The sequence below is a fragment of the Diabrotica virgifera genome, chromosome 2, assembly GCF_917563875.1.
Source record: "Diabrotica virgifera virgifera chromosome 2, PGI_DIABVI_V3a".
In the NCBI taxonomy this organism is placed as follows: Eukaryota; Metazoa; Arthropoda; class Insecta; order Coleoptera; family Chrysomelidae; genus Diabrotica; species Diabrotica virgifera.
In genome coordinates, this window is record NC_065444.1 from 43,154,785 (window position 1) to 43,176,512 (window position 21,728).

Here is a 21,728-nt window from a genome sequence, read left to right on the forward strand (position 1 = left end):
AGAAATAAGTAGAGAAATGAAAAGAAATCCTCAAAACTGTGTTAACACTCAGATTCAATTAAATTGTAAATTTGATCCTATCTTTAAGAAATTTCTTTAATAATTTTGGTTTAGTATACAGTATACCCAACAATTGCTGTAGGTATTTTGAACATTACTTTTTCGGTATTCTTGAGTTTTCTTTCATTGATTACATATAAGTAGAATATTTGAGATTTGACTTAATCTATTGGTAAATTTGTTAATTTTATAAAATAACAGCTTTCGAACTCTGAACTTGACAAATGAGACTTCTCCTTGGTTTGTTTTCATCTAACTTCTTCCACACTTGGTCAAACCATAATGGTTTGTTTTTTAAAAGAATTTTGATAACTTACATACACGTTAACATTTCATTTCAATATTAATATTTGTAATTTTGAAAATTTAACTTTAAAAATTTAGTATCTTCACTTAGAATTAATTTAACCAACACATGGCCTTTTAGCCATTTTCAATTTAATTAATTTTTAATTTTTATTTACATACCAATATAGAGGGCGCATAAATTAGTGGTTCCTTCTTTATCATTTGAATGAATGACAGCGCTCAGCTGTTCACGTGAACTCACAATGGTTTGACGCAGCCATGTTGTAATTTTAAACTAAAAAAGAATTTAGATGTGATAAACTTTTAATTTTAAGGGTTTTATACCCGATATCTGTGGCTTTTGCCCAGTATCCATGATTTATCATGTGAATTTTAACAATTACTCTTCTATGAAGGATTTATAAGAGGACGTAAGTTTTTTCAATCTTTTGTTTATAAAAAATCTCTTAGCTTAAATGTCCTTTTAGGAAGCTCTGATGATGGCACGTTATGTGTTGAAAGTACTTAGCTGATTATTAAAAATTTTTTTACACACTTTCAATTTCTTTGAGAACATACACCTGTTTGCCGGTTTGACCTAATATAATTAGCCAATATAATTAAAAGTGCTAAAAATGTTGCTGAGCTATGAAACCAGATGTCACTCTTCCGAACTTGCACGGTCCCAATAGGCCTGGATCCCGCGTACGAAATAAAGTTTATTAATTGCAATCTGAACTGTTAGTAGCTTAACGGTATCTAATCGGAAAACCTTGATGTATGGGAACACTGGAACAGGGGAAGTTTTAATTGTGGAACGTGATTTTAATTGTGGGACTTGTCATCTTGACAAATTTATGATTGCGAAAACTAGCAGGTTGTTTTTAAGTCTATTCAATAGCAAACTTTATATAATATATCAAAAATGTTTGTCCGACAAATATTTTGGGCATTTTAATAAGTCCGACACGTGGAACATGTTAAATGACAGGAATTATGTTGGTGATGAATAGCAGCCTGATGTTTGCATGATGTTTATTGAAAGCGTAACAAATCAATTGAAAGTTCTGTCCTACAAAATCATCTTCTTTAAGTACCGTGCCCAATTTTTAGGCGTGGGTAGCTTCCATGACAATTTGCCGATATCGTTCTCGATTTTGCGCAGCATGTAATAGTTGATCTCTTGATAAGCCAGTCCATTGGCGAAGGTTTCGGAGCCATGGATATTTATTTCTACAACTTCCTCTTTTTCCGTCTATTTTTCCGTTGAATATTAACTGCAGCATCCTGTATCTGCTACCTCTCATTATATGCCCGAGATATTCAAGTTTTCTCTTTTTTATCATCTTGATTAAGTCACCTTCGCCTTGACCTACTTTGTTTAAGACTTCTCTGTTTGAAATGCGTTGAACCCAAGATATTCTGAGCATTCTAAGATATGACCACATCTCGAAGGCTTCTAATTTGTTCATCATGTTAACCTTCATGATCCAGGTTTGACATCCATACAGTAATACAGGATACACGTAACATTTTAGGAACTTGATTCTTAGTTGTACATTCAACTGAGAGCTGCGCAGAACAGATCTATGTTTCATAAATGCTCCTCTTGCAATTTCTATACGAGTTTTAATTTCTTCATCTTGATTTAGTGTCTCGTTTATCCAATATCCTAGGTATTTAAAATAGTTAACTTTTGTTAAAGGTTCATTATTGACAATTAGTTGCATAGGGCCGACGTCTTGTTTGCTAACTACAAGTAACTTTTTGTTGTATTTATGTCAAGTCCGTTATTGGAGCATTCTCTAGTGACTCGATCTATAAGGAATTGAAGATTTTCGATACTTTCAGTCACGATCGCGGTGTTGTCTGCATATCTGATGTTGTTAATAATTTCTCCTCCGATTCGAGCTCCACATTGCCCTTCCAAGGCTTCGTTAAAAATTATTTCTGAGTATACGTTAAACACAGTTGGGGATAACACACAACCCTGTCTGACACCTCTTTGAATGAAAATTTTATCTGTCTCTTTGCCATCTACTAGAATAGAAGCTCCTTGATTTCAATATAGATGTTGTAAAAGTCTCAGATCTTTATCATCCAATCATTTCTAGATATTCAAACAGCCTTTAATGTTGATCCCTATCAAACGCCTTCTTAAAATCTATAAAGCAGACCTAAATTGGTTTCTGTAGTTTTCATGATCGTTGAAGTAATGTTGGCATTGAGAACAAAGCTTCCCTTGTTCCCAATCTTTCTCTGAAACCGAATTGTTGATTTCCCATTGTCTCTTCACATTTCTGCTTGATTCTATTAAGAATTATCTTAAGAAGTAGCTTGAGAGAAATAAAAGAAATAATATTGAAATGCTTCTGAAAAAAAAATGCTGCCCGAAAGCTTTCTATTTTTTATTGTGTAAGCTATTGTATATTTATATATAGTTAATACAATATAAAAACCCATCAGACCGATATTAACTTTGCCTATTGACCAATTAACCCAAACAATACCTCGTTAAAACGAACAATTTTCGATGAAAATACACCTAAATGCTTTTAGCAATTCACTTTTTACCAGCCACATTTTATATCCCACCACCGACCTTCTCGTCTCCGCTAATTCGTCGACTGTTCACGGCCAACACAATATCCAGTGGGGTTGCTGAAATTATCCAAATACGTCGATAAAATCTAATCCTTTCCGAGGGGGTGTTATTATATTTTTGAGAACGATGTTGCTAGGTCACAGTTTCTAGAGTTACGTCGAAAGGTATTGAAGAGAAGTGATAAGTGAGGTTGTTTAATCTTTCCTCAGCTAGTCATTCAGTTTATTATGTGAGTCTAAAAATTAAAGGGGCGAGGGATGTGCTCTTTTTCTAATCGGCGGAAAGCTGAGTGGAAAATAATTAATCTCAGAGGACGAGTTGTGCATGGAGATTATAAGGACTTTGCTCCTCCTTAAATCATCCCAGAACCGCTGGGTACTCCCAGAAATGATTGGGAATGTATACTCTTTGATTGCACCCTTCCCTTGGTGATCCTTTTGAAACTAAACTCAGCGGATCTAGACTAAATAGTCGATAAACAATCCTCAAGCCAAGCCGTGAGATACCGTTGTGAAGGCTATTAGCGACTAGAGTGACAGTGTCGCAAACGGTTCCTTTGGGGCAACAGGTCGCACCCCCTAGTATTTAGACCTTATCCTCACAAGAAATGCTCTGCGAAGGATTGACTGTCTTTTTCTAGCTACTCGTGGGACCAATATGGAAAATCAAGGAAAAAAAGGTTATAGAAAAAAAGGGGACTTCTAAAGAAAATCTGAACGTCTAAAGATCAGGAAGGTCTAAAGAAATCTCCCAAGCTGATCGGCAAAGAACCATAAAGCCTGTCAGAGTAACAGCGGTGGAAGTCGTTGATCTCATAACAGGCGAAGAGATTACGGCTACAAAGATATCTGGCATCTCTAAACCCAAAATCAGTAGGCTAGTGAAACAAGACCAAGAATACACACAAGCCAAAAAGGGCTGTAATCGCAGCCAATTTCATAATAATCGCAAAAGAAATGTCGGCAAAGCCATTAGAGGTCATGACTAGAGGTCCAGTCATTGGACTGACCTCTATACAGTCAATTTTTACTTCGAACCATAAAGCAACAACATGTTTGTTTAATTTAGTAATATTTTGTATTTTGTCAACGACATCCGATTTGGGCGTCGAAAAGTTAATAAAATCATTTTTTTTTTTTTAGATAAATTGTGGCTTATTTCCCATTAAGAATAGTTGATTGATTTCAACCTTGGCATGATTTTTATGTATTACAGATTAAATAAAAGGTTTAATGTGAAACTCATGCTATATTTAATTTATCCGATAAAAACAGTAATAAAATATATATGTACCTAAATTTCAGGCAAAAACTTTTTTTGCGAAGGAATTAAAAATCTGTTCATTTTAATAAATTTTATTTATTTGTCTCTTGATTAACTGGACTAATAAATGGGCTTTAACTCTACGTCAAACAGTGCTTATTGTATACTAGCGAAAGTTTCATCGCCCTGTATGAAACACCGCATTTTTGAATGAAGTATTATCTTTGGCCTGGTTTCCACACCGCTTCCCGCACCTTTCTCATGCCTACGCATACGAAAATATTTGATCCTATTGATGCATCAACGAGAGAAATGATAAAAACAGTCCTTGAATTTTCGTGACCAATCCTGCGCCGACGCTTCGCGCCTGTGACCGCGTCGTCTGTGCTCCATGCAGCATCGGGAACATCCATCCAGTGTGCTCTGGCGCTTCTTCCAGGTGGTGAGCGCCCACTAGGGCCGAGTCCATCTCACTACTCACGGAAAACGTCGCTGTGCCGTACCATTGACCTAAAATCAAAAAACAATCGAGTGGTAAGGGAAGTGTGTCACGTGATTTAATAAACGGTGTGACGTCCTGGATCCGTACGGACACGGTGGATGGCCTTCTCATCCGCACTCGCTGTACGGTGCGGCGGGGGGGCCTGTTCATTGGTGCGACCAGCCAGGAAGATCTTCTGATCCGGTTACGCCTGTTGGAGGACCTCTTCGTACTCTCGAAAGTCCCTTTCACAGTAGTTGCCCTGTACATAGCCCCTTCAGGTATCGGTTCCTCAACGGTGGGATTGACCACCATCATCTGCATCATCCTCATCAGGTCAGACACCTTTTTTTACTTCAACAACCAACACCTCTAAAAAATATAAAAAATTCAGCAAATTCCCTTTAACACGTCTAATAGACACCGTTTTAATAACGATAATAATAATTTTGTGATGTGTAAATTGTCAGTTTTTTCAAAATTTTCCCGAATTTCGGCAGATGTTTCGAGGTCAAGGCAACTTTCTCAAGTGACCTATTTCAATATATGTACATTCCCTTTTGTAGGTCGTTAGTGAACCGACTAAAGAGTTCTTGGAAATTGTATCCAGTTATATATGTGTACGTTTGATATAACTTCCATTCTTTTAATAATAGTGGTTATATAGGGAGAGTTATAATATGTTGTGACCGTGGGGGTGATATTTATTTAAATTTTTTTCCTGAATAACTTTAAAATTAAAAAAAAATTATTAGAAAAAATCCTTGTAAAAGATAGGTATAAAAACTTTTAGGCCTGGATCCCGCGTACCAAAAAAGTTGATTAATAGCAAGCTGAAAATTTGTTAATAGCTTAACGCTGTCTAGTCGGACAAACTTTGATGTACGGGAATACTGGAACAGGAGAAGTTTTAATTGTTGAACAGTTTAAAAATTTGGAACGTCAGATTACGAAAACGTCTCATGTATTTTGTCGGACAGAACATCCAATTGATTTGTTACACTTGCATTAAACTCTCATGCAAAAACCAGACCGCTATTACTAACCAGCATGATGCCATTTAACATGTTCTTCGTGTTCCACTCAGTAAAATGCTCAGTTGGTGATAAACACCAGTCTGATTTTTGTATGAGAGTTTAATGAAATGGTTACAAATCAATTGGAAGTTCTGTCCGACAAAATACATGGAACGTTATCGTAGTCTGACGTTTCAAATTTTTAACCTGTTCCACAATTAAAACTTCCCCTGTTCCAGTGTTCCCATACATCAAAGTTTATCCGACTAGACACCATTAAGCTATTAACAAATTTTCAGTTTGCTATTAATCAACTTTTTTTGGTACGCGGGATCCAGGTCTATTTTATTAAAATCCCTCTAAGGGCTACATCACACAATAACATTTAATTTAATAAAAGTTTTTATACCTTTTACAAAGGATTTTTTCATTAAAATTTTTGTGATTGATGGTATACAGCCTACTACGGAAAAATTCTTTCTTTTCCTTGTGGATTTTTAACTTAATAATTAGTTATTTTATTAACAAATTCATGATATGATTCCATACTTAACTTTGCTTTCGATTATGTCGTCAATAGTGAAAAAATACTTAATAATATTTATAAATGTTCTTTGGGATTTTTGGCAGGTTAACCTTCATCGTTTTATCCAGGATATATTCAAGATAAGATTCTCTGCCTTTTCCATATAACTATAATTATTGGGTAGCACACAATTAATGAAAGTGACTATATTAATGTATTGTTAATAGTAAAATATATGGGAGTACCTATATATAAAAAATGGGCGTGTGTGTTTGGGGTTAGATAGAAGTATGTTGGTTGGCTTTTATTTCTTTTTGTGTTTTTGTATTACCACAATACTACGATTAGCAGCTTCGTTGTGTCCTTTGCATATGCTAATTGCCGTTCTGAAGGAAATTAATAGTAATTTTTGCTCCGAGCTTTATGACTTCGGGGATGACATCATCTTCCCCAGTTGCCTTAATGTTTTTAAAGTCTTTTGATTCAGCTATTTCGAAAAAATTATCTGCTCTATATCATGGATGACCTTCTCATCCGTTTTCGCTGTACGGTGCGGCGGGGGGCCTGTTCATTGGTGCGACCAGCCAAGAAGGTCTTCTGATCCGGTTACGCCTGTTGGAGGACCTCTTCGTACTCTCGAAAGTCCCTTTCACAGTAGTTGCCCTGTACATAGCCCCTTCAGGTATCGGTTCCTCAACGGTGGGATTGACCACCATCATCTGCATAATCCTCATCAGGTCAGAAAATTTTTTTACTTCGACGATCAAAACCCCCAAAAAATATTTTAAAAACTTGAACAAATTCCCTTTATCTACTTTCTGTATAAAAACACATTTCAATAAAGAACATATTAATTTTATAATGTGTGAATTATCACTTAATTCTAATTTTTTTTTTTAAATTTTCCCGGCAGATATTTCGAGGTCAAGGCAACTTTCTCAAGTGACCTATTTCAATATGTACATTCCCTTTTGTAGGTCGTTAGTGAACCGACTAAAGAGTGTTCTTGGAAATTGTATCCAATTATATATGTGTACTTTTCATAAAATTTCCAAGTTTGAAGTAGTGGATATACAGGGTGCTACAATATGTTCTGACCGTGGGTTACATATTTATTCAAATTTTTTCTCGTGAATAACTTAGCCATTCTATTGACTAATTCGTGATATGAATTACAGGATTTATACGTAGGAATCTTTTATGTCATGTGCGTTTGATCAACGTTTGTCAAATTTCCTCATGTTAATCATATACCTTTTTTGATCTAAAATGTATTTAAATATATATTGTATATTCCTTATATCTATCAGGACCTTGATCTGGATATCCACAATCAATGAAAATGACTTTTATATCAAGTCAATACTAAAAATGGCAGTTTAGTATAAAGATGGGCGCTTGTGTGTATTTTAGGGGGCGGAGAGGAGTTTTGACTATTATTTTTTCGTGCATGTGTGTGTTAGTACAGTGAAAACCCGATAAGTCGACCCCGATAACCCGGAAGTCCGGCTAACCCGGACCGATTTTTATCAGACAAACATTTCAACAATAAAAATGTATGTAATATAATATTTGAGAGTTACTGGGTATTTGTGTAATTTGAACTACATATACGATAGTAAAAATGAGTCATGGTACACGACGTTCATTGTCTTGTTATCGGAAACAAGAGGCACCTGTAGTATTCTTTATTTATTTCAAACTGTCTTAGCATTGTTTAAAAAATCTAAAAGACTATTAAAAAATTATTTCTTAAACAATGGTCTTAGTCTTGACTGTTATTAAATAACATAACATCGTTGCGATTGAGACCGTATTGTGTGTAGTACAGTCGTATTGTTCGCTTCCGTTCTGTAATCATTCGTAAATCTATTCAGATTTTGTGTTTGCGTGTTTTTTTGTCTACGTAATGGCAACAAAACGTAAACATGTTGTAGTGACAATGGAAAAGAAACTAGAAGCATTAGGTAGAATTGATAAAGGCGTAATTGATACGTAATTTAGATGTGTACTGTGCATATATATTTCATGTTATTTCAATTATAACGGAGTTTATTTGTAAGTATACCCTATTTTTTAATTTTTACCATTTTCTCCGGCTAACCCGGATTTTCGATGGCCCGGATCGACCGCGGTCCCGATTAATCCGAGTTAACGAGGTTCCACTGTATAATACCTGTGTTCTCAGCATTATGATAGTTGTCGTTCTGAAAGATATTAATAGTAATTTTTTGCTTCGAGATTTAGGAGTTCAGGGGTCAGGGCGTCTTCGCCAGCTGCCTTATTGCTCTTAAAGTGTTTTATTTCAGCTATTTCGATAATTACTAACTAGTCTCCATCCACATTTTGGATTTTCCTCGTCGTTACTGTTGGTAGTTTTATTCTGGATCTGTATATTTTCTGATATTATTTACTTATTATTTCTAATATCCTGTATCTATCATTTATATGTTCTTCTGCTTATTCTTGGTGTGCCTGGACATGTGTCATCTCCCCGGTCGTCTTTTTCCTTTCACTTTCAATTGTATAACCAGTCACATCAACTCATATTTTTTGTTTCTTAGTATGTAACCAAAGTAGCTCATTTTTATTTCCTTCATAATGTTGATTAGGTAGTTCTTTTTCTTTTTTCATCTTCCTTAATGTTTCCTTGTTTGTTAAATGCTGTGTCCAATGCCTCGTTTTAATCAAGGCTACCATATCATTGTTCATTTAGCTCACATTTCAAGTAATTGTATCTGGGTACTTTCTCTAAAGCTTTTCCTTTAACGTAGACTGTTTCGTCTTTAATCTTGTTCTTACTGACAATCATGATTTTTGTTTTTAATTGTCTCGCAGTACTGCGTAGTGAGATCAACCAAAATTTGTACCTCTTCTTTGTTATTGTTTTTTTGTATTGGTATAAATTGGTTCTCTGCAAGGACTCTTGTATCGTCTGCATATCTTATCACTTATTCACTAATATTCCATTAGGTGATATGCCTTCGTGATTATCACATCCCGATCATTTATTTTTGTGGGACGTGAATTATACATTCTAAAATTCCCTCATCTTCCTTAGTCTCAGCATCCGTTACGGCTTGCAAATTGTAGAAGCCCCGGAGGTGTTACCAGAGAAGGTTCCCATTGTTTTCAATCTGGTAGGATGTAGAGTAACATTTTTGGATGTTGTTTTATGTGCTATTAAATTGAAAACTTAGTTTTTTGCTAGCAGTTGCCGCTAGGGCATCCCCACCATTTCGTTCGTTGCAATCCGTGACGGCACGCCGGGGTTTGTCCAAGTTGGGTCAGAGAGAGCAGCATATGTGCCTCCTGATGAGAGACTAATAAGTTTCGAAACCGGTAGAGGTGCTTGCTGCACTCTCTGATTGAACTAGAATCATGATGCGGCTGTAGTTTCGTGTTGCAACGAAATTGAAAAGAGTTATTCATTTTTGATTTATTTTTGTGTTTCGTAATACGATTGGAAGCATTCTATGTGGTATTTTGTCGAAATCTTGCTTAACCCGGCACCTGCCACGTGGGGTGCTACCAGCACCCCATAACACATTTTCATTAAATATTTGGTATTTAAAATTAGTTAACCGTGCTGTGCGTCATAGTAGCTTTCTATAATATTATATAGCAGTGTTTCCCAAACGGTGGGTCGCGACCCAGTACCGGGTCATGAAAGCAAAATGCCGGGTCGCCTCGTCTCGTCGCTTCAGATCTTCAAGTGAACATGAACATCTTTTACACTGCGAAGTTCGTTGGCTATCAAGAGAGAATTTTTTAAAAAGACTTATTGAATTAATGGAAGAAATTTCAATATTCTTAGAACAACTCTACCAACGGCTATGGATGCAATATTTCAATTTAAAGACAGTTTTCATTATGTCAATTGGTTAATCAAGGTAGCCTATCTTTGTGGTATTTTTTATTACTCGAACAATCTAAATATAACATTACAAGGTAGAAATTAACTGTATTTAAAGTACAAGAGAAGGTGCCCATGCACCACGCACCAAGCAACACGCACCAAGCATTATGCACCACGCACCAAGCACCACGCCCCAAGCACCACACATCACGCACCACGCACCAAACACCACGCACCAAGCACCACAAACCACGCTCCAAGCACCACGCCCTAAGCACCACGCACCAACACCACGCACAAAGCACCACGCACCAAGCAACACGCACCAAGCAACACGCACCAAGCACCACGCACCACCCAGGGAGCAACACGCATGAAGCACCACGCACAACGCACCAAGCACCACGCCCCAAGCACCACGCACCAAACACCACGCACAACGCACTAAGCACCACGCAGCAAGCACCACGCACCAAGCACAAAGCAACACGCACCAAGCAACACGCAGCACGCACCAAGCACCACGCACATCGCACCACGCACCTCGCACATTGCATCACGCACCTCGCACCTCGCACATCGCCCCTCGCACTTCGCACCTTGCACCTCGCATATTGCACCTCGCACCACGCACTTCGCACCACGCACCTCGCACCTCTCATTCACACACACACTCACACACACCAGTGTATGTAGTGAGTATGTAGTATGCAAATAAATAGTGGGTCACGAAGGATAAACACAAAAATAACCGGGCCACGGAAAAATAAGTTTGGGAAACGCTGTTATATAGCATAGATCTGTTTGCGTCTGAAGTGGTTATTTAGTGTAATTCTGAACTTGTAGCTCTAAAGTCGAATTGGGGGTGTCATCATCTGGCAGTTTAAGTTTTAAATTTTTTTTGTGTTTTTGATAAACAGTACAGGTCAGAATTACATTTTTTATTGTAATAACTGATTTAAATTATTAATATAGTCTCTATACTCAATAAATCTTATTTTTTTTTTAATATTTTACTTCACTTCATTTATTATGGGCTGGTACTTGCTAATTTGCTTATAACACCTTTTTATTTTATTTTTTAACTTTTATAATATATTAGTTGCTAATAAGTTAATAAAACATGTTTTTTTTATATTCTTGTGTAACTCAACACATTATTTTTTTTTTATAAACAAGTAGATCACAGAACATTTTTACGGGGTGCTGTGAGCACCCCACGTGGCAGTTGACGTCTTGCAAAGCCTGGCAGGTGCCGAGTTAAAGTCAACTAGTATGAATACGTCACTGTTTATTTCTTGATACCATTCTATGAGTGTTCATAAGAAATAATGGTTCTCTAGTGCCAAAGCCTTTTCTATATATCAAATTGTTAGCTATTATACTATCAACTAGTTTTTTGGAGACACGTTTATGTATTCATCATCATCATCATCCAGCCCTTTGCGTCAACTGCTGGAGATAGGCCTCCCTCATTTTTGTCCATTGTGCTCTATTTTGAGCTCATGTATTACTCGAGTTTTAAACCGTGGTTCGTCAAGGTTCTATAGTCTTCGCATTTCATTGCGTTGGGTTTTTATAATGAATTCAGATATAGTCATTATTTCGTAATTTCCCCGGTATAGTAGATTTCGTTGAATAATTTTACTGGATTATCATCGTAGTGTTCGATTAGTAGTCTTAAGATTTCCCGTGGCATTGTCATTATTTATACACTTTAGTTGTTTTTCTCTTTTTTATAAATAATCTTCCTATCTATTTATTTTCTCTGAACTTTTAGTTCTTATTTTTTGGTTTCCATTACCTGTTTCTTGTATGTCAGCTGTTTTTTTAATTCTCCTGTATATGCTAAAGCTGTTATTTTGTTTTTCGAATGTTTCTATTTTCGCACATTTTTTGATAGCCACAATTTCTTCGCTTCGTTGATATTTTTTTGGATTGTTTTATTTACATTTTTTATTGTTGTTCGGTTTTATTCTTGTATTATACGTTTATTGTTATTCTAATTTCTTCTCTGGACTTTTATGCTGTTAGTAATAACTATACCACTTATTTTCTTATAATTCTTTTTATTAAGGTTTTTCTAAATTGAGTTTCTAATGAGTATATTTATTCATATTCTACTGGATTTTTTTCCCTTTTCGCTGGTTTGATCTCTTTTCAATTGGCTTTGTAGATTCTTGTCTTGTTTTTTTAAATTGTTCGAAATATTTTTCTGTGTCACTTTTGCCTCTTTTCGGCAACAGATACAATGAATTTTACGATTTTAACACATTCAGATATACAGAAAGTATCTGTATTTTAGTTTCAAACAAAAAATGGTTCATTAAAAATGCAAATCAGACGAAAGGTTTACCATTTTAAAGTGTTATTAATTGTATACTAACAAATCAAGGAATTCTATATTTGTATGTATGTGAGTGTACTTATATTATTTATTAATATTATTATTTTATCTAAATCGAACATTGGATGATTTCCAAATGCAAATTACTGATAATTACGTAATTACCAATTTCCCCTGATTAGTTGGCAATTCATTTATTATTCCCTTGCTGCCATTAGCATCGCCCTTTAAAGTAAAATCTGCTTATACATATAATATAGTTTTGAATCTAGAAACATTCCAGTGCATTTATTTCATCAATGTTGAATATACACATCACATATACAGGGTAGCAAGAAAGTATGGAAACAGTAATTTCTCGGAAACCGCTAGAACGATTTTTATAGATTTTGGTGGGTAAGGGTCTTCTAATGCGGCCGATAATATAGTTGTAATTACATTGTTGTCACATCTTCCGTTTTTCTGGAAATCTAATTAACTTTTTTATTTCAAATGTAATAGGTGTCTGTATATTTTTAAGGTCTGAACTCGAATTTAGATACTTTGTATTTTCAAAAATTGTATTTCTTACTTGTATTTTTTAACCTTGAAAATCGTCATTTTTCGAATTTTTTCAGTTTTAAATTGTTTATAACTCGGAAACGATTAACTTTTGAGGAAAATTACAAAAGACCTTTTTTATTCCCAATGATCCAAAGAACCTAAAATAATGTCTATCCGGGCCGAAAAAATTGATTTTTATAATTTGGTTAAAATTTATTTTTAATAAGTGTAGCAATAACTCCGAAAGTATGGCATTTAGGTATAGGGAATATAACATGAAAAATAATCAGTATCTTGTAAGCACTTTAAAACGCAATAAATATACAGGGTATTCCATTTGAAATAAGAAAGATCATTAGATTTTCAGAAAAACGGAAGATATGACAACAATGTATTTAACACTATAATATCGACCGCATTAGAAGACTGAATATCTGAACTCCCTAATGAGACTCAGTTGCACTAAACTCACTCCAAACTTCAGACAGGTTGTACATAAAAAATGTCATTTTTCTCTCTGATAATTTATTTTGTAAAGAGTTTTCCCCCTTATTGTTATACTAACTAATCATTAGTTTTGAAATTAAGTAAGCTGTAATATAAAATTGTCATGTGCATTTTTTATATTCATTTCCTCTCTAATATATGTTGTACTAGTAGGATTACTTTTCAGATGTGCATTTAATTAAAATAATTTTCAGATTTAATAAGTTTGCGACAAACACCTTGCATTGAAACTAATGTAGAAAATATAACATGGTTATTAGCATTTTGTACTATGATTATTTATTTTAAATTCCTCAGTTTCCTTTCTACAAAATTGAAGATGTCTAAAAACTTCTATACCAAATATAAATTCCTAATTTTAAAAATATTCTCAGTAACAATTTACAATACTGCTGTTTTCAAAATATACTGATAATAACATCAAAACAATACACAATTAATTTATATTTTATTTATTGTACCAGGAAAACTTACAGCAAAGTATACAGTAACCAAAAAAACAATCAGATATTATTAGTTTTCCTTTCCATATTAGTCCATGTGTGAGGCCACTTTCGTATGAAAAATGTTTCTGACTCGATTTTTTGCGGATTCCTGTTCAAAAATGTCCCCTTTAAACAAATCAGAAGGGTGCCGTGTGAAACAATTTTTTAAGCAAATTCAAAATTATTTTTTTGCCTCTAAAAATATATTAGACAATGTATAGACAATAAAAGCCTCCTCTTGTCATATTTCTCAAAAGTTAATAATTTTCGAGTTATAAGCGATTTAAAATCTGAAAAATGCGAAAATATGCATTTGCGATGCTTGAAAACTCGTTAAGTTTTAATAAAATGATATATCTTTTTTATTTAAGATGACCCAAAAATGCTAAAAACATATTTTCGCGGGCAAAAAAGTGATGTTTTGAATTTGTTAAAAAAAATATTAAACAATTTCTGCCCAAAAATTTCGCCCGGCACCCTTCTGATTTGTTTATAGGGGATATTTTTTAACAAGAATCCACAAAGAAACCGAATCAGAACAGCCAGACACAGGCAGTATAAATCCGGACCCCGGAAGTGTCATAGGTTTTCGAAACGGACCCTCAGGGAAACTAATTGGTGACCCCTGCTATAGCGGATCTATTGAGCTTTACCCCACTGATCAATCACCCTGTATATGTAAGGTGCTAACCTTGCTAAAGACTCCCCTTTTCTGTATTCGGGTTTGTCACGTTAACGTCATACGTATGACTAAAGTCAACTAGCTCTTAACTAACGTCTAAAGGTGGGAAACTTTAACTAACGTCTAAAGTTGGGGTATTATAGTGGTAATGTTTTATAGGTTAATACCCATAGTTTCCCAACTCTACTATCTCTTTTTATTCCACAACGTATTATTATGTTGTCCATCTTTTGCGTAATTTTGCAGTTTATTATCGGGCTCATTACTGTATAAACTATTCGGTCCACCCAACAACACTGTTGGCCAAATAGCCAACTTATTGTTGGAGTTAGCCAAATTACTAACATTTTATAGTTAACTGAAATGTAGTTAATAAATGTTGATTGATTAAACCAATTTCTTATATTACATATATTCCAACTTCAGCAAAATTAGTGAAATTGATTCGTCATTTTTTATTAAACCCTTGTTTGTACCTACCATCCACCAAATGTCGAAAATTTAATTATTCGCACTTTAATGATAGCACGTCCAGGATTTTGATAGCCTAATCCTCTTTCGAGGGTCTATAGATAAATTGTCCCTTCTGGAATTATTATATAATATACTAATATACCCTTCAAATGATTTGAGAATAATATGCAAATTAATTGTATATCTGGAATTGTATATTAAAATTGAGTTAGTATATACTATACAGTATACAGAGCTCTGCTATTTCTACCAATTTGATAATTTTTACTTTGTCTTTTTTTATTTATTAACCACATTAACCGCTGAGGGTTATTAGTTAGATGACAGAATGCAATATGTTATTGAAATATAAAATTAAACGTAAATTACAATTTTATAAAATTTAAAGCTATCATAATATTATTAAGTATATTCAAATGGGAAATAAGCCACAATTTTACCTAAAAATGATTTTATTAACGTTTCGACGCCCAAGTCGGGTGTCGTTGTCAAAATACAAAATAATACTAAATAAACAAAATGTTGTTGCTTAGTAAAAAATTCTTCTAATAATTTATTTAATCTGACTCATTTATATCGTTCCTGAATATTATAAACGATCAAGAAGAGACAATAAAGTTTACAATGGAAAAGGAATACAATAACACCCTACCTTTCCTCGATGTTTTGGTCTCAAAGAAGGATACTGGATATGAGACTCAAGTGTATAGAAAACCAACACACACCAACAGATATCTCAATTACAAATCAAATCATAACATCAACGTTAAAAAGGGAATCATTAAATCCTTATATGATAGAGCCAAATTTACTTGTTCTAACGAAAATTCATTTTTAGAAGAAAAACAATTGTTAACATCTGTTTTATTAAAAAATGATTATCCCATATCGTTTATAAATAAGGAATTGTCAAGATTGGATCGAATGGAACAGAACAACTTAGAACGAGATCCTACAACATTCAAAAGAAATAATACGAGGAAAATATCAATACCATATGTAAAAGGACTATCCGAGAAACTTAAAACAATAGGAAATAAATTCAACATATCAACAACATTCAAAACAACAAACACATTGAGCTCTATTCTATCTAAAACTAAACCTAACAGTGAACAAGAAAGAACAAAGAATTGTATTTATAAAATACCTTGTGAATGCGAACAATTTTATATAGGTGAAACGTCAAGACCATTAGACGTTAGAGTAAATGAACATCAGTCTTATATAAAAAATAGAGAATTTGATAGATCTCAAATATGTCAACACGCATGGAATAATGAACATAGAGTTCAGTGGAGAGATTCAAGTATAGTCCTTAAAGAGGCAGATAGTAAAAAGAGAAAAATCAAAGAAGCGGCTCTAATTATGCTAAATGAAACCAATTGTGTCGCAAATTCCTCGGTAGAATGCAGTAGGATGTGGTTACCCATATTAAAGGAGGAAGTCAATAGAAAGAAAATACCACAATTAGTAAATCAGTAACATATCGAGTTAGTACATATTTAGTATTTTAGTATTATTTAAAATTTAAAATATCAAGTCAGAATTTGGTATTAGTTTTGAGAGTAAACTAATGTAAACCCAATTACTTACGATGTCGAGATAGTATCACGAGGTTTTTCCTGGTGTTCCCTCGTGATTTACTATGGAATCTCTAACTCGAGAATTTCAGTGCCACCGTTGCATTTAGTTGTCTTTTTAAAGACAGATCACATGCTATGATTTTTTGTGGCGGATATTCTTGAGTTGGGATTGATTTCATGTAATCGAATGAACTATATTTTAGTAAAGTCGTCCCAGGAACGCAACTCATCAATATTGGCAATATCATTTTAAAGTCGTCTACTTTAAAATGTATAATACGTGTCTGAATTGTCGATATAAATGAGTCAGATTAAATAAATTATTAGAAGAATTTTTTACTAAGCAACAACATTTTGTTTATTTAGTATTATTTTGTATTTTGACAACGACACCCGACTTGGGCGTCGAAACGTTAATAAAATCATTTTTAGGTAAAATTGTGGCTTATTTCCCATTTAAATATACTTGATTATAAAAATGCCACAAGAAAATAGCTTCAGAACAACATAATATTAAGATCTAATAAACCTAAAACTATTTATATATAAAGTCTAAGTTTTCAACCTAATAGATGTATTAAAAATATTGAAAAATATTTAAAATATTCCTAAAAGATATTTAATTAAAAACTTATTGGACCATTTTCCTGGTAACATCTCCATGGCTTCTAAAAATTGCAAGCCAGATGGAGGCTGAAGCGAAGAAGACTAGAGGGATTTCAAAAACTTACAAATCACGGCCCCGTCTTTTCAGCTGGTAAATTCCAACGGAAAATGGACCTCGTTACTCTGAGGAGTAAAACCAATGTAAAATAAAATAAAAATGTATACCGTTTTTATTCAGTTGCAATGAGAAGGCAAAACTGTCTTATTTTTCACCTAGAACATAGATCGCAAACCAGCAATCTAAATCGACGATTTTCGACTCTATTTGGAGCAGGGCCGGATTTAAGGGGGGGCAGGCTGGGCATCTGCCCGGGGCCCCACATTTTGGGGGCCCCCACAAAGCCCCAAACTTAAAAAAATCAGCACATTATTCACATAGAATAATTTTTGTCAATCAATTAACTGTAATATTTCGTTATATAAAAGGTTTCTCTCCTATTAAAAATGTATTTTTGGCAAATTACGATCATAAAGCAGAAGATATATTTAAGACATTCTTGCAAGAAGATGATATCGATTTGAAAAGCTGCAGGGGACAGTCCTACGACAATGCTTCAGTTATGAGTGGAAAATACAATTGTGTTCAGCTAAAATTTAGATAACACAATATCTTGGCGTTGTAGATTCCATGTGTCGCCCACTCTCTAAATTTAGTTGCTAAAGCTGCAGCTAAGTGTTGTCCTGCTGCCATAGAATTCTTTGATTTCTTGGAAGGACTGTATAAACCCTATGTATTTTTCACTTCCTCTACATATAGATACAACTTGTTAATCGGATGTTTAAAAACGTCTTTAAGCGGGAACAACGCCGACCATGGCAGAAATATTATTGTTCCTAAAAAAGAGTAAATACTACTAGATGGTCGTCTAGAAGTGATGCCGCAAAAGAACTAGTTAAAGGTTATAATCAGATTAAAGGAGTATTATCCAAAATTTCAAAAGCCGATGGCAACAATTTGAAACTCGTAGCGATACAAATGGTTTGTATAATCGAGTGTGTGTTTACTGAAAACAGGGATATTTGCAATATTTTGGAATAAAATCTTAGAGAGGACAAACAGCACAAGTTGTATTCTCCAAGATCCAAATATTGACCTTAATTCAGGAGTGGCGGCACTTAAATCAATTAAAAAATTTATATTCATTTAAGGAATATTTCAGAGACTGAAATGACAACATCAGATAAATTTAGGACTCAAAAATTTATAGCTATTATAGATCACTTCATTTCCTCTTCAAGTCATAGGCTTTCGGCATATGAATCCATTCATTCCAATTTTGGATTTTTACATGATTTGGAAAATTTTACTCCCAATGAAATTGAAGCTCACTTACTGAAGCTTACCGACAATTATAGCAATGATTTAGATAAAAAAACTAGGTGTCGAACTAGTACAATTTATAGAATTGTTCAATTCATTTAAAGAGGAAATCGGCTCATCAAATATAAGTAAAGAACTTCAAATGTACTTGTATATTTAGTTCTAATGGTAACTAACTGCAGTGGAGAGAGATCATTCTAAAAATTTAAGTTAATTAAAAATCGACTTGGGTCTATGATAGGCCAAGAGCGTTTGAACCATCTCTTTATAATGAGCATTGAATTTGAACGCAATGCCTTAAAGCAACTAGACATGCCCGACATAATCAAGGTATTTTCAGTTAGAAATCTCAAAAAGCACCCGGACTTTAACCATACCATAGTCATAACGACAATTTGTTTAATCGTAGGAGGTAGGGCCCACACCAATTCTGCCCAGAGGCCCCCACACCAATTCTGCTCAGGGGCCCCCACTGCCTTAAATCCGGCTCTGATTTGGAGTCATCATCATAGAGGCGTAGGTTTACTGCTCTCTGCCCCAAGTGACGAAACTCCGAGAGCTTATCTCCGCATTGCAACTGACGTTTGTTTTCGTCCGACGAAAAGGGGTTAGGCCTTTTTTGGACCAATTATACTATACTACCTTAGTAATTTTGGAACCTTTCCCTTTTGAAGGATTATGCATAGAACCTTTTTTTGTTTAAAATACAATGTAGAACATTTTTGTATACTACATTGTTCACGCTAAAACGGTTCAGTTTTAGGTATATTGACGAAAAACTTAAAAAAACTACCAATTTACCGACTTCTTTCCCACCTCCCCTCCAAACCCGACGCTTAAAATGGTGTAACTTTTTACTGAACATTATGTGGACCATATAGAACAATTTGGTGTTGAAGGAAAACTTTCCCTTTGGGATGTCTGTGTTATGCCTTTTTTTGGATCAATTGTATCATACTATAAGGATATTTATATACAGAGTAAACTTAAAATAATAAAATAAAATAATATTCTGTTTTCGCTCCACTCCGAAGAAAGCTCTCCCTTGGCGGACGTCCGTAAAAGAAAACTAAATTGCATTTACTATCATCAAGAACGTAATAACAATGTTATTAAAATACAGAGAGCGATCACGGTATAAGGCATTAATATATAAAACAACTACTCCCAGACTTGTAGCCTCTTTACACTTCAATCCAGTGTAAGCACACTTAATTATTCTTACAATCAAAACATCGACTCATCGCTGTTCATACACCAACTCCGGATCGAAGATGGCAGCTACCACACATGGCGGTTACAGTTCCGGAAAAGCATCTCTTAAACTCAGAGTACCTTCGCCTCGGCAGAGTTCCGACTCACTTCGTCGCATAACTGCCGCTTGCTCCCATCTCAGGCCGCTAGAAACTGGGTTAAATTTAGTTTCAGTTCAGTACACAAATTGGAACTGATTTATTGAGTCTCGTTTATCTTCTTAACTACACTCTCCGTAGCTATCACTCCTTGGTTCCATCGGAGAGGGGGCAATTAGTGGGAGTGCGTTGGTATCAAGGCGCGTACTGTTCTCTTCTGACGAGCTGTTGAATGCCGGGCGGCAGTATGTCGTTACAACATACAAATGTTAAGTTCATTAGATATCCATAAAACTGGAAGATCTGACAACAATGTAAATATCACCATAATATCGGCCGCATCACAAGACCCTTACACACCAAATTCTCTAAAAATCGTACAAGGTATTTCCGAGATAATTGAAGCATTCCATACATAAAACTCACTCTGTATACGATGGAAAACAACAAAACCAAAACTTTTTATTTTGATTGAAAACAAAACTACAAGAGGTACTTCGACGAAATGAATGACCAGCAACGGTAATTAAAAAAAAAGAGCTTTTGAAAACGTACACTGCAAAAGTATGAATTCGGGCTTTTTGTTTTTCTTTGGGATGCTTTACTCTAATTGGAGATAGAAAAATGTCAAAGCATAATGGGTTTTAAATAAATGAATACGCACTTCTGGGTATGTTTTTAGGGTAGTTATTTGTAGTTTTGTTTTAATTTTAATTAACTTAATGGTTGTGTACGTCCAAAAGCATATCTAGAATAAACGTGAAATTTTGGATAAAAATAAATTTACATAGAGTTCGACTATATAATTTACATATAATTTGAAACAGCAGAAACAAAGTAAAAATTTAATTTGTACTTTGAGAATTTAAAGTCAGAGTAAATGCTACCACATTGAGCACAAAACACCAAGTAAATAAAACTTCTCAAGGATCTGTTATCAGTACAACGCTTTATCTGATTTCTTCTTTTTGTGTAGACATGACTGTATGTTTTTCTAATGTGCCTCCAATAAGGTGTCCTTACATCGTTTTCGTGGTCGTCCCACTTATCGTCTTCCTACATTGGGGAACCATCTTTCGCCATCCTTACTCTATTTGTCATTCGGCTTATTATATGGTCTTTCTTAGGTATAAAAACTTACCTTACCTTACTTCTAGCTCCGTCCTATATCCTACTGTTTCCAGGGGGTACAACGGCCTCCTTTATTTAGATGGCCTTACCCAAGTTTTTTATGTATTTTGACCCGTAGAACACGAATTTTTTGGGTAACAGTTTGTCCGGATGTCGATAAGATTGTCATAAACGAAAAATTTACAAAATTGCAAAAAAACGATTTTGCGCAAAACAAAACATTGCTCATTTTTGTATTTTTTGGGTCATTCTAAGAAAAAAACGTCCTTACAAGTTTTTTCGTAGGATGCATAGTTCTCGAGATAAATGCGGTTGAACTTTTTTTCGGCAAAAAATAGAAAAATTTAAATTTTTGAACCAGAATAACTTTTGATTAAAAAATAAAATAGCAATTCTGCTTGCAGTATTTGAAAGTTCAAGTAAAGTTATACCGGTTTTGATTACATATTTGCATTGCTAAAAATTAAATATTTTATTGATAATCAAAGCTATAAACAAATAATGTTTGAGCGCCAAATGCGAGAGCGCCTAATGCA

General features: G+C 34.4%; 1 protein-coding gene across 2 annotated transcripts in view; it reads left to right on the plus strand.

Annotated features, from left to right (window-relative positions):
• Positions 1–4,862: 4,862 nt before the first annotated feature.
• Positions 4,863–21,728, plus strand: part of LOC114336035 (peripheral plasma membrane protein CASK) — a 610,838-nt gene continuing 593,972 nt past the window's right edge. For both annotated transcript variants that reach the window (XM_050642554.1, XM_050642555.1), the window contains exon 1: positions 4,863–5,033. The gene's annotated coding sequence lies outside the window, so the exon portion shown is untranslated. The remainder of the gene's footprint in view (positions 5,034–21,728) is intronic.